Source organism: Elephas maximus, chromosome 4 (genome assembly GCF_024166365.1).
Source record: "Elephas maximus indicus isolate mEleMax1 chromosome 4, mEleMax1 primary haplotype, whole genome shotgun sequence".
Lineage (NCBI taxonomy): Eukaryota > Metazoa > Chordata > Mammalia > Proboscidea > Elephantidae > Elephas > Elephas maximus.
Genome location: NC_064822.1, coordinates 134,114,663 through 134,132,244, shown reverse-complemented (window position 1 = coordinate 134,132,244; position 17,582 = coordinate 134,114,663). Strand labels below are relative to the sequence as shown.

General features: G+C 40.7%; 1 protein-coding gene across 1 annotated transcript in view; it reads right to left on the bottom strand.

Moving 5' to 3' along the window:
- Nucleotides 1-17,582, bottom strand: part of TRHDE (thyrotropin releasing hormone degrading enzyme) — a 487,618-nt gene that overhangs the window by 207,554 nt on the left and 262,482 nt on the right. The gene's annotated exons all lie outside the window — the stretch shown is intronic.

Below are 17,582 nucleotides of genomic sequence, written 5' to 3'. Positions count from 1 at the left end.
GAGGTAACCCCAAGCTTTGGTTCTGGTCCTGCCTCTACCATAACTAGATATATATGACACTGGAAAATTCACTTAATTTCTTGAGCCTGCAATGCCCTCACCTATAAAATAGGATTATTGGCCTTAATTATCTCTAAAATTCCACCCAGTGCCAAAAATCTATGATTAAACAATTCTAAGATTTGTGCTTACTTTAGGTCGTAGAGGTATTATCAACTTTTGGTTAACGTGGCACAGTAAGTTCATGCTTTGATGTACTCTCTCTGCTTCAAACATACACACACGAAAAAAAAAACCAAACCCATTGCCATCTAGTTGATTCTGACTCATAGCGATCCTATAGGACTGAGTAGAACTCCCACATAGGGTTTCGAAAGAGCCCCTGGTGGATTTGAACTGCTGCTCCAAACATATAAAAAAAAAAAAATAGAAAGAGAGATGACAAAATATTAAAAGAGATAACTAAAAAACACCTCTAGGCTCAAAAATAAAACTCTCCATGGGCCAGAATTGGTACAGAAATGCAAAGTGGTGACTGAGTGTGAAGCCACAGGCCTGCTGGTTTCTGGCTGCAGGAGCAAGCAGTGGTAGCTGGGAATTGGCTCCGACAGGCTTCACCAGAGCCAAGAGAACCTAATCCAAGCTGACTTCTTGATGCCGAGGGTTGAGATGGGATGCATTCATGAAAAAGGGCCAAAAAACCCAATGCTTTGTGGGAAAGCTAGTGAGTGGCAGGGTAGGGATTTGAACCCAGGCAGCCTGGCTGCAACACCAGCACTTTTAACCACAATGCCAGAGTATTCTTGGTCTCTGACTCAGAAGTTCCATTTCTTGGTATAAACCCTACTGTAACTCCCTAGAATGTTAAGGGAATTTTTATAAGAATGTTCATTGCAATATTCTTTGCAAGCGTGAAAATTGGAAACCAAATGCCTTTTACCAGGATAATAGACAAAGAAACTGTGAAATAGTCATGTAAAGGAGTATTATACAACAATTGAAATAAATGATCTCATTGTAAGATTCTAGCACTACATGTATCAACACCAATAATCTGAAAAACATGTTGAGAAAACATGTTGTTGTTAGTTGCTGTCAACTCAGCTCCAACTCATGGCAATCTACTATACAACAGAACAAAACATTGCCTGGCCCTATGCCACCTTCACAGCTGTTGGTATGCCCAAGTCCGCTGTTGTGGCCATTGTGATTCTTAGTGCCTTCCAACCTAGGAGGCTCATCTTCCAGCACTATATCAGACAATATTCTGTTGTGATCCATATGATTTTCACCGGTTAATTTTTGGATATAGATCACCAAGCCTTTCTTCCTAGTCTGTCTCAGCCAGGAAGCTCCATTGTAACCTGTCCACCATGGGTGACACTGCTGGTATTTGAAATACCAGTAGCATAGCTTCTAACATCACAGCAACACACAAGCTAACAAACTCACAGGCAGGTGATGGGAAAGAAATTAAGCAAGTAATAAATGCTACAAAGAAAATATAATAGAGTAAGACAGTGACAGTAAGACAGGTGGGATGGGTGTAATGTAGTCAAGGCAGACCTTTCTAAGGAAATTACATTTCACCTGAGGTTTGAATGATCGTTGAAGCCAGCTGTTTGAAGATCTGTGGAAGTGTGTTCTAGGAAGATTGGATGGCAAGGACAAAGGCTCTAAGGTAGAAATGTGACTAGTATGTTGGACAAACAGAAAGAAAATGAGTGTGACTAAAATATATATAGTAGAGGAATACAAATCAGAGAATTGGTACAAGTTGTCAGTGCATAACAAATAAACATTCTTCTACTTAAGATTTTAACTTAGGAATTTGCCTAAACAGGAACAAACTAGGCAACAGAACAAGAGTGCATCAACTCTGTCTGCCACCAGTAGATGGCAACGGCAGTTTCATGTCTAGTGTTATTTGCTTGTAGGAACTCCTGGACTAATGAGCTATCTTGGGGAACCCAGTCTGTTACAAAGTGGAGGCACTTCTGTACGCGATGGTCCTCCAAGAGCTGAGAGAAGTCAGGTTCTCAAGACTAAGTGGGCAGATCAGTCTATATATTGGAATTTAGATTGGCTCAAATGATACAGAGAAAAGACTCCGGACATAAGGGCCAGATACAGTGTAAGAGTTTGGAATAAAGAGGAAAGTACACTCAGGAGATGGACATAAGATAGCAAAACCCTGACTAGCAGCACAAGCAGGTTTGATGAAGGGAGCAGATGAAGGTTGGTGGAAGGTAATGGTGATCAAAGCAGGCAACTGGTGACAGGTTGGTATCCAGACATACAAAGGCACAGAAGTCAGGCCTGGGTGACAAAGCTATGTATGTATCAGCCAGATAAGAACCCTCCAGCAAATGCAACTGGAATTAAGGTGAAACGATTGAGGAGCACAGTAAAAGAGAGGGATCAGGAGTTGGGGACTGCCTCTCAGGCTCAGAGACCCTTTATAATAGACATGGGTGAACCATGTCTACAGATGATAGAGGAAAGAAGAAAAAAAAGACAAGAAACTGAAGCTTAGGTTGTCCTATTACAAATCTAATAACCATTTAACAAAGCACTGAAGAAATTAGGACAGGTACTTTAACTGTGCCTTAAGGAATCTCATGTGATAGTTTTATAACTCAAGAATACCTGCATTAAGCATACAAAACCCAAAGCCAAACCCATTGCCATCAAGTCAATTCCAACTCACAGTGACCCTATAGGACATGGAAGAAATGCCCCAGAGAGTTTCTAAGAAGCACCTGGTAGATTCAAACTGCTGACCCTTTGGTTAGCATGAAGCATATATCCATACAAAAAACTTATATGTGAATGTTCATAGGAGCTGTATTTGTAATAGCCCAAAACTGGAAACAACCCAAATGTCTATCAATAGGTGAATGGGTAAATAAAGCATGATCTATCCATACAAAAATATACTCCTTAGGAATAAACAGAATTGAACTGTTGATATACGCAATAACATAGATGAATCTCAAGATGGTTGTTTTAAAAAAGAATGTATGCTGCATGATTTCATTTATATAAAATTCTAGAAAATGCAAACTAATCTCTAGCGATAAATGATCAGTAATTGCCCGAGAAAAAAGAATGGAGGGGGGATCACAGCAACAGAAGATATTTGAGGGTGACAAATATGTTCACTCTCTTAATTATGATATGCATATGGGTGTATACATATATTAAAACTTATCAAATTATACAGTTTAAATATGTACAGTTTATTGTATGTCACTATGCCTCAATAAGGAGCCCTGATGGCCAAGTGGTTAAGAGCTCAGGCTGCTAAACAAAATGGTGAGCAGTTGGAATCCACCAGCCGCTCCTTGGAAACCCTAGGGGCAGTTCTACACTGTCCTCTAGGGTTGCTATAAGTCGGAATCAACTTGATAGCAATGGGTTTGATTTCTTTGGTTTTTTAACACTTCGACAAGGCTGTTTTTAAAAAAAAAAAAACCTTAGGCCAGTAACTAAGATATTCTTTTGTTCCATTTTAAGAAGATAGCATTTATTCACAATGAATGAAATTATCTTAATTTTTGCAAAATTAATTTGTCATGAGGCTATATTCATTAAAATGTGCAACTGGAACTTGTTAATATGCCTCAAAAACAGAAGAGGACACGAATGTTTTAGAATCTAATTTACTTGACAATTTAAAGAAGATTCTGTATAAAATTATTCATAGCAGCCTGATTCCAAACATTTAATTATCGCAGTCTGAAAAAAGGCCGATAGGAAATGTTCAAGTTATACTAGTTTTATGGTTAGTTTTGTGTGTCAACTTAAGTAGCTCTTATACACAGTTGTTCAATCAAACAATACTCCAGGTGTGGCTGTGAAGGTATTTTGTAGCTGTGGCTAACATCTATAATTAGTTGACTTTCAGTAAAGAAGATTACCCTCAAAGATACGGGTAGGTCTCATCCAGTAAGGTAAAAGGCCTAAAGAGTAAAATTGAAGATTCCCAGAGAAGAAGAAATTCAGCCTTAACACCGCAATCTCAACTCCTGCCTGAGATCAGTGTGCCAATCTGCCCTACAGATTTCTGATTTTACAATTGTAGGGAACAGAAGATTTCAAAGGGCAGCTTGAGAAGGCGAAGTAAAGTATTATGACGACATGTGCAAAGACCTGGAGACAGAAGACCAAAAGGAAAGAACAATCTCAGCATTTCTCAAGTTGAAAAAACTGAAGAAAAAATTCAAGGCTCACGTTGCTATACTGAAGGATTCTACAGGGAAAATATTAATGCAGGCAAGCATCAAAAGAAGATGGAAGGAATACACAGAGACACTATACCAAAAACAATTGGTCGATATTCAACCATTTCAGGAGGTAACATGATAAGGAACAGACGGTAATGAAGGAAGAAGTCCAAGCTGCAGGGAAGGGAAAAATGAGCCTCCAGGAACTGACAGAATACCAACTGAGATATTTCAACAAATGGACATAGCGCTGGAAGTGCTTATTCATCTGTGCTAAGAAATTTGGAAGACAGCTACCTAGCCAAGTGACTGGAAAAGATCCATATTTATGCCTAATCCCAAGAAAGATGATCCAATCAAATGCGGAAAATATTGAACAATATCGTTAATATCACATGCAAGCAAAATTTTGCTGAAAATCATTTAAAAGCAGCTGCAGCACTATATCAACAGAGAACTGCCAGAAACTCAAGCCGGATCTAGAAAAGGACATTGAACCAGACAGATCATTACTGCTGTCAGATGGATCCTGGCTGAAAACAGAGAACACCAGAAAGATGTTTACCTGTGTTTTAATGACTATGCTAAGGCATTCGACTGTGTGGATCATAACAAATTAGGGATAACATTTCAGAGAATGGGAATTCCAGGACACTTAATTGTGTTCATGAGGAATCTGGACATGGATCAAGAGGTCATTCGAACAGAACAAAGGGATACTGCATGGTTTAAAGTCAGGAAAAGTGTGCATCAGGGTTGTATCTTTTCACCATACTTAGTCAATCTGTATGCTGAGCAAATAATCTGAAAAGCTGGACTACATGAAGAACAGGGCACCAGGATTGGAGGAAGGCTCATTAATGACCTGCATTATGCAGATGACACAACCTTTCTTGCTGAAAGTAAAGAGAACTTGAAGCACTTACTGATGAAGATCAATGCCACAACCCTCACTATGTATTATACCTCAACATAAAGAAAATGAAAATCCTCACAACTGGACCAATAAGCAACATCATGATAAATGGAAAAAAAGATTGAAGTTGTCAAGGATTTCATTTTACTTGGATCCACAATCAACACCCATGGAAGCAGCAGTCAAGAAATCAAAAGACACATTGCATTGGGCAAATCTGCTACAAGAGATCTCTAAAGTGTTAAAAAGCAAAGATGTCGCCCTGAGGACTAAGGTGCACCTGACACAAGCCATGGTGTTTTCAATCGCTTCATATGTATGCAAAAGCTGGAAAATGAATAAGGAAGACCGAAGAAGAATTGATGCCTTTGAATTGTGGTGTTGGCAAAGAATATTGAATATACCAGGGACTGCCAAAAGAACAAACAAATCTGTCTTAGAAAAAGTACAACCAGAATGCTCCTTAGAAGCAAGGATGGCGAGACTCTGTCTCACATACTTTGGCCATGTTGTCAGGAGGGATCAGTCCCTGGAGAAGGATATCATGTTTGGTAAAGTAGAGGGTCAGCAAAAAAGAGGAAGACCCTCAACGAGATGGATGGACACAGTGGCTGCAACAATGGGATCAAGCATAACAACAATTGTGAGGATGGTGCAGGAATAGGCAATGTTTTGTTCTGTTGTGCATAGGGTCACTATGAGACGGAACCCACTCAATGGGTTTCGGGTGATGGGTGACATTTGAGCATTCTGGCCACACTTCTTCCAAGACAGATTTGTTCGTTCTTTTGGCAGTCCATGGTATATTCAATATTCTTCACCAACACCACAATTCAGGCGTCAACTCTTCTTTGGTCTTCCTTATTCATTGTCCAGCTTTCACATGCATATGATGTGATTGAAAATACTATGGCTTGGGTCAGGCACACCTTAGTCTTCAGGGTGGAATCTTTGCTCTTCAGCACTTTGAAGAGGTTCTTTGCAGCAGATTTGCCTAATTCAATGTGTCTTTTGATTTCTTGACTGCTGCTTCCATGGCTGTTGATTGTGGATCCAAGTCAAATGAAATCCTTCACAACTTCACTCTTTTCTCCGTTTGTCATGATGTTGCTTATTGGTCCAGTTGTGAGGATTTTTGTTTTCTTTATATTGAGGTGTAATCCATACTGAAGGCTGTGGTCTTTGATCTTCATTAGTAAGTGTTTCAAGTCCTCTTCACTTTCAGCAAGCAAGGTTGTGTCCTCTGCGTAATACAGGTTGTTAATGAGTCTTCCTCCAATCCTGATGCCCCATTCCTCTTCATATAGTCTAGCTTCTCGGATTATTTGTTCAGCATACAGATTAAATAGATATGGTGAAAGAATACAACCCTGACGCACACCTTTCCTGACTTTAAACCAATCAGTATCCCTTTGCTCTGTCCGAACAACTGCCTCTTGATCTATGTAAAGGTCCCTCAGGAGCACAAGTAAGTGTTCTGGAATTCCCATTCTTTACAGTGTTATCCATAGTTTGTTATGATCCACACAGTCGAATGCCTTTGCATAGTCAATAAAACACAGGTAAACATCTTTCTGGTATTCTCTGCTTTGAGCCAGGATCCATCTGACATCAGCAATGATATCCCTGGTTCCATGTTCTCTTCTGAAACCAGCCTGAATTTCTGGCAGTTCCCTGTTGCTATACTGCTGCAGCCATTTTTGAATGATCTTCAGCAAAATTTTGCTTGCGTGTGATATTAATGATATTGTTCTTTAATTTCCACATTCGGTTGGATCACCTTTTCTTGGGAATAGGCATAAATATGGATCTCTTCCAGTCAGTTGGCCAGGAAGCTGTCTTCCATATTTCTTGTCATAGACAACTGAGCACCTCCAGCGCTGCATCTGTTTGTTGAAACATCTCACTTGATAGTCCATCAATTCCTGGAGCCTTGTTTTTCGCCAATGCCTTCAGAGAAGCTTGGACTTCTTCCTTCAGTACCATCGGTTCCTGATCATATGCCACCTCTTGAAATGGTTGAACATCGACTAATTCTTTTTGGTATAATGACTCTGAGTATTCCTTCCATCTTCTTTTGATGCTTCCTGCATCATTTAATATTTTCCCCATGGAATCCTTCACTATTCCAACTCGAGGCTTGAATTTTTTCTTCAGTTCTTTCAGCCTGAGAAACACTGAGCATATTCTTCCCTTTTGGTTTTCCATCTCCAGCTCTTTGCACATGTCATTATAATACTTTACTTTGTCTTCTCGAGAGGCCCTTTGAAATCTTCATCAATTTTTCCTTTTGCTTTAGCTACTCGATGCTCAAGAGCAAGTTTCAGAGTCTCCTCTGACATCCTTATTGGTCTTTTCTTTCTTTCCTGTCTTTTCAGTGACCTCTTGCTTTCTTCATGGATGATGTCCTTGATGTCATTCCACAACTCATCTGGTCCACAGTCACTAGTGTTCAATGCGTCAAATCTATTCTTGAGATGGTCTCTGAATTCAGGTGGGATATACTCAAGGTCATATTTTGGCTCTCGTGGACTTGCTCTGATTTTCTTTAGTTTCAGCTTTGACTTGCATATGAGCAATTGATGGTCTGTTCCACAGTCGGCCCTTGGCCTTGTTCTGACTGATGAGATTGAGCTTTTCCATCTTCTCTTTCCACAGATGTAGTCCATTTGATTTCTGTGTGTTCCACCTGGCGAGACCCATGTGTATAGTCGCCGTTTATGTTGGTGAAAGAAGGTATTTGCAAGGAAGAATTCGTTGGTCTTGCAAAATTCTATCATTCAATCTCCAGCATTGTTTCTATCACCAAGGCCATATTTTTCAACTACTGGTCCTTCTTTGTTTCCAAATTTCGCATTCCAATTGCCAGTAATTATCAACGCATCTTGATTGCATGTTCGATCAATTTCAGACTGCAGCAGCTGATAAAAATCTTCTATTTCTTCATCTTTGGCCCTAGTGGTTGGTGCATAAATTTGAATAATAGATGTATTAACTGGTCTTCCTTGTAGGCATATGGATATGATCCTATCACTGTCAGCGTTGTACTTCAGGATAGATCTTGAAACGTTCTTTTTGACGATGAATGCAACACCATTCCTCTTTGAGTTGTCATTCCCAACATAGTAGACTATATGATTGTCTGACTCAAAATGGCCAATACCAGTCCATTTCAGCTCACCAATGCTTAGGATATCGATGTTTATGCATTCCATTTCATTTTTGATGATTTCCAATTTTCCTAGATTCATACTTCGTACTTTCCAGATTCCCATTATTAATGGATGTTTGCAGCTGTTTCTTCTCATTCTGAGTCGTGCCAAATCAGCAGATGAAGGTCCCGAAAGCTTTACTCCATGCGCGTCATTAAGATCGACTCTACTTTGAGGAGGCAGCTCTTCCCCAGTCATCTTTTGAGTGCCTCCCAACCTGGGGGGCTCATCTTCCAGTACTATATCAGACAATGTTCCGCTGCTATTCATAAGGTTTTCACTGGCTAATGCTTTTCAGAAGTAGACTGCTGGGTCCTTCTTCCTAGTCTGTCTTAGTCTGGAAGCTCAGCTGAAACCTGTCCTTCATGGGTGACCCTGCTCGTATCTGAATACCGTTGGCATAGCTTCCAGCATCACAGCAACCCACAAGCCCCCACAGTACGACAAACTAACAGACACGTGGGGGAAAGCACCTTTTAGCAGACTGCTATTGGATAGTCCCTCGATGAACTGTGCCTTCTGAAGTAGGCACCCTCTCCTTTAATCTGGTATAAGTATTAAGAAAGCCTTGCAGCATCTACTTTTGTACTCCATAAAAGAATTTCCACTACCCTGAGAACACCAATCTGTGAGGAACCCATAGTTACATGCAAAGGCCCAAATAATCACCAGAGGATTTATCTAAAAGTACATTCACACCAAAATTCAGTCTCCAGCATTACTTGCAGTTACTATAATTTATTCTTCTGATACATAACTTCGTAATCTAGAAATATAGTCTAACATAGCCTACATAATCAAGTAACCACTAACAAAAACTGCATGCGGTACCAGTCCTCTCCTCTCTAAAAAAAAAAAAAACCACAGTCAAATTCTGAGCTCATAAGTTATCATAGTTTGTCAGTCTAGAATCAGATGCGTTCACTCTTACCTTTCGACTCATCTAAGCCCTGGTTCCATGGTAAAAGAGTCTGGTATCATCCAGCTCAGATATTCTCTGCTGCATCATCAAGCTCACATTCAACGTCCCAGCCATGAGTGACAGAAGTGGAGGAGATACCATTTTAGACACAAGACCTCAGATACTGGTCTCTTGACACTTGCCCTTTTGCCTAAACCGAACTCCATAGGGTCCTGACTCCTCAGCATTATTTCTTCACCAGACAACTTCTGCCTTATAGTCACCTACACCCAATCATATTAATTCAGTTTAGATTTGTCATCCATTTAGTAATTTAAATATTTTGAGACTAGTAAGAATATCCTTGCTAAGATTAAAAACCCAATGTCCCAGGCTTCAATCTTGAGCTAAAAAAGGACGGAAGGTCTTGGAAAACAAGAGGTATAATGCCAAGGAAGGAAGTAGTGCCTCCAACTATCTAGGAGCATCACCTCAGCAGCCAATTCCTTTAAGTCCTGGGTACGGAAATTGTTTCTCAGAAAGTCTAGACTGCCACTATGCCAGAGGTTACGGTGTCAGAACAGAAAAAAATTCCATCGTGCTTTTCTTCATGGGGGTTACTGGTTTTTCTGATTTTCCTTGTACACTTAATACCATCCATTCACCCGACTAAGTTTGTTGAATCCTTATTCTCTTCAGGGTCTAGGGGTGTAACAGAGGATGAGACTGACGAGGATTCTGCTCTCACAGAGCTCACACTCCAGCTTGCAGGTGAGGGAGTTGGGGAAGGGTAGTGACTCAAATAATACACAAACAGATAAACAAAAAAATATGAGATAGTGATTGGTGCTACGAGATAGTGACTGGAGCTATGAAAATAATATAGGAGCATACTAAGGAGTAACTATTGTGGGGAGATACTTTAAATTGAGTGACCAGGAAAAGTCTCTCTGAGGAGATGGAATGCCAACCCAATTGACCTTTAAGCTCCATACAGGCAGGACACTTTTTATTTCAATTGCTGTACCTCCAGTGCCCAGAACACTGCCAAGCACATGTGTGGTGCTCAAAAGTTGTTAAGTGAATGACTAATGTGTGTTGTCATGACAAGTTACATTGAATATAGCTAACAACTAGTTTTGTCTGCTGTTATAAATGGAACACATGTATAACCATTACCAATAGCCGTCCAAAAAAGGGCATTTAGTTCTACACAGATTACCAGGTCTGGTCATGAGCTCTATGGTTTAACTCTTTGTCATGTGAAGTGCTCTGCTGTGTCTTCAAATCACCTCTCTGCTCCTATGCTAAGTATCATACAGATGTACTCCCTACACAATCACAGACAGGTCCTAGACTGTTTGCCCTGGTCCTTCCATCCTCAATCCATCTTGACTCAAATCCTTAGGCTTTTGAGCTAAGTCTACTTCTATTTCCTGACTCACTTCACCCTTTAAATTTCATGCTCCATACTGTCTTCCATGGGGGGTAGTAGTGGTTCACCTTTTAAATTTCATGCTTCATACTATCTTCCATGGGAGGCAGTAGTGGTTCAGTAGAATTCTCAGCTTCCACGCAGGAAACACAGGTTCAATTCCAGGCCAATGTACCTCATGCTCAGCCACCACCCATCTGTCAGTGGATGCTTGCATGTTGCTAAGGTGCTAATCAGGTTTCAGAGAAACTTCCAGACTAAGACAGACAAGGAAGAAAGGCCTGGTGATCTTCTTCCAAAAGATCAGCCAATGAAAACCCCGTGGATTGCAATGGTCTGATCCTCAACCTATCATGGGGCAGTACCAGGACCAGGTAGCATTTAGTAGCTTCCCCCCCCACCCCCCCGCATTGTACATGGGATCATCATGATCTGGGGACAGATTCATTGGCAGCTATCAACAATAACAACAACAAAACTGTCTTCCATGTTGTAACACAGCAGTATCTCAATCACAGTGCAAGTTATCTTTCCAGCTCTACTGCTCAGGCCTTCTTTGCAGAGGACAGTGGGCATAATTGTTAAAGTTTTGAGCTCTAGAATCCAGTGTCTTTGATCCAAACCCAGGTTTACCACTTACTGGCTTTGGGAACTTGAACAAATTGCTCAACTTCTCTCTGCTACCACCAGTTCCTTGCTGATAAAATGGGGGTAATAATGGTACCTGCTGGCAGGCTGGTGTGAGGATTAAATGAGGTACTCTATGTAAAGCACTTAGCCCTAGGTACAAAACACATGATACGTTAGTGTTAAGTCATCACTATTTGGGTCCTCTCCAATTATTCCTCACCTTGGAGAATAGAATTTATCACAGGTCTTACCTTGGGTTTTTGTCTTTGAATGAACATGTTTGTTAATGGTTTGATTTCTGAATTGAAATTGTATTTCAGTTTCAAGAATGAAACAAAAAAAATCATAAGACACGCCTTTATTATCATTTGGGGGCACTAAATAAAAGTTAAAGGTATTGTTATTGTCATCAGGTGCTATCAAGTCAGTTTTGACTCATAGCGACCCTATGGTAGGTAAAAAAAAAAAAAGTTGTATTTTGATTATACCGTTATGGCACTTGTTTAAGATACTACTTACATACGTGTTTTGCTTAAGTATAAAAAACTCCTTGCTCTGAACTTTACCGTATACGGCTAGCAAAAACATAAATTGAATTTATAACAGTAAGAGTAAACAGGTAAAATCCATAGATTTCACCATTATAAATATTTGTAACTTGACAACAGCCTTTCTTTTTCTTCCTTCCAAGTGCATAGTCTAAAGTTTTTCTACTCACAAACAGGATAGGCTCTGAATGACTGTTTTTAAGTTCATTTGACAAAGAAGAGTTTAAGCTTTGCCATCCCTGGATACATCCCCACCAAACTGAAGAGTGACTTGGTTCGTCAAAGCTTTTAAACCTACATGCACTTTTCTCCCGGTGCACTTTCTATGTCGGCACCCTTCCTTCAGACACAGGCTAGTTTCACCTCCCCACGGCGGCCTCTAACAGAATTCTCTGCAGCGGCACTTGGATTTCCCAGCTTAGCTTTCCCATTCCCAAACCCGGGCATTCTTCTGAGTTACCACTAGGCCATAACATGCAGTTAATGTTTTTGCTGATTCTCCTGCCACACACTCAAAAGATTTTGTTTTGTTTTGTTTTGTTTTTCTTTTTTGTGTTTTTCATTTCTGCAATTACTTTTTCTTGACACTTGCTGATTACCATCAATTGCAAAGGAGGAAAGTTTTTCATGTGTTGCCAATGTCCTCTGTCCTTGCAAAGTAATGCCTATGCCAAAGGAGTTATCCCATGTGCACAGAGAACATTTGTCATTTTCTCATCCCTTTAAGTTTTCAAATTAGCTAAACTTTAGTTTCCTTCATCATATTGTTTCTCTTCTTTCTAGCGCTTTCAAAACTCTCATGATCTTTGTTTTAATGGACATGATCAGGCATAAACACAACAAACACACTAAATGACCCCTATCCCCACCAACTGATGACAGGCATAGTTGACTAATGCTGTTATGTAACAAAGATTTGCTTTAATCTAAGAGACTGCAGGCTGGAAATAAAGGTACCTTTCTATTAAGGTTCCATTTACGATATATTTTCATTTATTCCATAAATACATATTCATTACTTAATCTAGGCCAGACTCATCTGAGTACTGGGTATATAAACCTTAAACAGTAAACATATAGTCCTTGTAGACCCTCAGAGCTTAAAAATGAGTAGGGGTACAGACTAGTGAAAAAACATGTATATTATAGACACACGTGAAGACAATTCCAGTACAGTATATATGCTACAATGAGTACACAGTATAAAGGATGCCACAGAGAACAGAGATTAAGAACATGGGTTCTGAAGCCAGAGTCTAGATTCAAACTCAATTCTGCTACTTACTAGATCTGTGACCTGGAACATGTTACTTATCCTCTCTGTCCCTCATTGTCCTCACCTGCAAAATGGAGATGATTATGACAGCAACTACTTCACAGCATAACTGTGAGGACTGTTGTTGGAACACAACTCTGTACACTGTGAGAGGACAGACATTGACTGCTTTTTGTGCCAGACCATATTTTTAAGCATGATTACATAGCAAATATAAAGATAGTGCCTGGAGCAAAGGGCAGGCATGCCTACTGCCACATATAAAAGAATAAAAAATCCTCGGCTCAGAGTTCCTCACCTGTAATGTAATCCATAACACCATAACATGTTCATGTTTCACCTGGCCCTTTATGTGTCGCCCTTGGAAAATGAGGCTCAGAGAACAGACACCAAAAAAAAAAAAAAAAGAAAGAAAAAGCTGATATTCTGACTGCTGTTACTGCTGTAGCAATTAAGTCTTTTGTCTTGCATGGATGAAACTATGTCACGCTGACCTGTTAAGCTTGCAGGTAGGGTAAGGTAAAATCTCAGATCCTTCATGGTGCTTGACAACTATATGAGTTAATATGCATAAGGTGATTAGAAGAGTGCCTACCCACCACCCAGTGTATGTGGTAAGTTACCAATAACTCCTGGCTACTGTGGTAAGCAGAATATCGTTTCCCCCAAAGATGTCCATGTCCTAATTCCTAGAACTAGTGAATATGTTAGGTTGCATAGCAAAGGGGAACTAAGATTGCAGATGGATTAAAAGTTGCTAGTATTCTGATTTTAAAAGAGAGTGACTGTCCTGAATTTTTTAAGTGGACCCAATGTAATCACCAAAAAAAAAAAAAAAAAACCTGTTGATGTCAAGTTGATTCTAATTCATTGCAACCCTACAGGACAGGGTAGAACTGCCCCACAGGGTTTCCAAGGAGTGGCTGATGGATTCTAACTGCTTACTTTTTGGTTAATAGCTGTAGCACTTAACTAGTGTACCACCAGGGCTCCTCCTTGAAAGTGGAAGCAGGAGGCAGAAAAGTTAGGGTCAAAGTGATACAGTGTGAGAAAGACTCAACTGGACATTGCTGGCTTTGAAAATGGAAGAGGACCAGGTACCAAGGAATGTGGGAAGCTTCTAGAAAGTAGAAAAGACAAGTAATAGATATTGCCTTAGAGCCTCTAGAAAGGAACACAGCGCTGCTGACACATTCATGCTAACCTAGTGTTATGAATTGAATTGTGTCCCCAAAAAATGTGTTGCCCTAGTGGCACAGTGGTTAAGAGTTTGGCTGCTAACCAAAAGGTGGGCAGTTCAAACCCACCAGTCACCCCTTGAAAACCCTATTCTGTCCTGTAGGGCTGCTATAGGTCCTATCAGTTCCAACTATGAGTCAGAATTGATTGGATGGCAATGGGATACTTGTGGGTATAAAACCATTTGGAAATAGTGTTTTCTTTGGTATGCTAATGGGGCCATGTCAGTGCAGAGTGTGTCTTAAGCCAATTACTTCTGAGATATAAGAAGAGCACACTAGGTACAGAGAAGCAAGCACAAATGGAGGGGAAGATGTCTGCCACATGAAGATCCCTAAGAACAGAAGCTAAAAAGGGACAAGGACCTTCTTTCAGAGCCCACGGAGTAAGAAAGGCTTCTCCTAAAACTGCTGCTCTGAATTTGGATTTCCAGCCTCCTAAACTGTGATAAAATAAATTTCTGTTTGTTAAAGCTACCCACTTGTGATATTTCTGTTATAGTAGCACTAGATATCTAAGACACCTAGCAAATCTAGTTTTGGATTCTGACCTCCATAACAAGATAATAAATATAAATTTGTGTTGCTTAAAGCCATTAAGTTTGTGATAATTTGTTACAGCAGCAAAAGAAACTAACACAGTCATCATCATCATCATTACCATATCATTACTTTTATCACTATCATTACTACATAAAAGAGGACACTATCCTTGACACAAGAAACAAGGAAGCCTTCCAGAAACAAAAATTAATTCTGAGATTTACTGGGTGAATAATAGCTAACCCGAAAATCAAAATAAAAAAACAAACCCATTGTTGTCAAGTCAATTCCAACCAATAGTGACCTACAGGGTAGAGTAGGTTTCCAAAGAACAGCTGGTAGATTCGAACTGTTGACATTTTCATTAGCAGCCAAGTTCTTAACCACCGTGTCACCGGGGCTCTAAGGTAAGAGGTCTTAAGAGTAAAACTGAGGATTCCCAGAAAAGAAGCAATCCTGCCTCAAGACTGCAGCATCAAGCCACAGAAGTAGTATGTGGAAAGAAAACAGAGAGAACATGTATTTTCAGGAAACAAATACTAAATCAACATGGTGGAAGCTTATAGTAACAAATCCTGTTTTGCACATGCTGAGTTTGAGGTACCTCTGGAACATTCAAAGGCAGATGTCTAGTAAGAGGCTGACTGTAGAGGTCAGATGCATTGGAGAGAAGTTTGGGCTGGGGAAACAGAGCCAAGAAGCCATCCACATATAGACAGTAGAAGACTCTGAACAATACTGAGTAGAAGAGGACTAAGAAAGACGTCTGAGCACTGAAATTTAAGAGATAGAGGAATACAGGCAAAGGGAGCAGAGCCCAAAAGGATAATGGGAATGTTCTGTCATAAGAGAGGTGAAGAAAACCAGGAGCACATGACATCACATCAGTCAAGAGTAGTGAGCCATCCAGAAAGAAGAGAGGAGGCAACAGTGTCTGCGAATATCTTATAATTTATAAAATTTATAAAACACAGATAATATACACTCCAGTAGTTAATCTTTTTATTGTACTTTCAAAGAATACTAATTAGTCTTTTAATATCATTCTTCATAACCCAGTGCTGTCGAGTTGATTCCAACTCATAGAGACCCTGTAGGACAGAGTAGAACTTCCCCTTAGAGTTTCCAAGGAGTGTTTGGCAGATTCAAAGAGCCAACCCTTTGGTTCGTAGCCGTAGCATTTAACCACTACGCCAGGATTTTCAAAATGAATTATAAAATCTTTACACAGGTAACACAATGTCTAATTATATGTATCGGCGTAAATATCTGAAGGAAAAAAAGAAAAATAACAACAAGACTCTCTTAGAGGCACTCATTAATAAGACACTTAGTGAGAGGCAGAGCCAAGATGGCAGAATAGACAGATGCTTCCGGCGAGCCATCTTTACAACAAAGACCCAAAAAAACAAGTGAAACGAGTATATTTGTGACAAGCTGTGAGCCCTGAGCATCAAAGCCAAGCTTAGACAACGAACTGAGGGGCAGGGGGAGGAAGAGACCATTCAGAAGTGGAGAGGAGTTATCGCACCTGAATCGTGGGGAGCCCTCAAGCACCATTCCTGGAGTGGTGGCGGTGGTGGCAGTGGTGGGCTGGTACTGGCATTCAGCCGCAGTTTCCTCAGGGAGAAGCAGCCAGCCACACAGCCTACTCACACCTCTGGAACCTAAGGAGAACAGCGCTCTCGGCAAAAGCTAAGTACTTGCGTATATTTTACCGTGCCCCCCACCCCCAACCCAGCTTCAGCAGCTGAATCCCTGGGCCTGAGATAGACCCTGGTGAGCACCTACAGCCATCCTCCTGGCCTTGGGAAAGGAAAAAAATTAGAACTGGGGGAAAAGATAATTTGCTGGCTCCATTAACCGGGGGAGCTCAGGATAGAAGCGGTTCCTTTCCAGGCATAAACAGTCCGTGGATCTTGAGCACTTTTCCCTTCTGCATTGACCTGTGTGGGTCTATTTCGGGAGGATAGGCCCTTGTTGGCAAACTCCAACAATTTCAGCTGTGCAGTAGAGAGGTAGGTGTTTGATGTCTGACATTGCTTTGCCTATTAAACAAGGTCCTCACCTACCCACATCAGGGATCTAAGGACGGGTAGCTCCACTCAGGTCACCCAGCCACCCATGACAGCGGTCCAAAGATAACTGGTACCTCCCAGTCCTTACAAACAAAAACTCTGGGTGCCCATGGTCCCTCTGCAGAACCCACCCGCCAGCACGCTCTAGGGAACAGAGACACGTTTTCCTCAGAGACACTTGGAAGTCGGTTCTCAGACTGCTGCCTTGTTCAGAGCGTGACCCCCTGCTACAATCAGATACGGGTATATATGCCAATCAACCCTGCCCCTCTAAGACTGCAGGACAGAGCCTGTACCACACACTTGATATCAGCAACCTGGAAACCTGAGCTGAATTCATACAAGAAAACTGATGGAATCCTAGACTGATATACCTGATAACAGCTCTAGCCAGCTGGGGACAGGATACCAGAGCTCCAAAGGCAAAAATAATCAAGCTAGCTCACTCAAGCAGCCCATAGGGATATACCAAAACAAAACAAGCAGCTACAACACAGTAAACAAGCATAAACTAATACGATAACTTATAGATGGCTCGAAGAAAACAGTCAACATCAAGTCACATAAAGAAACAGA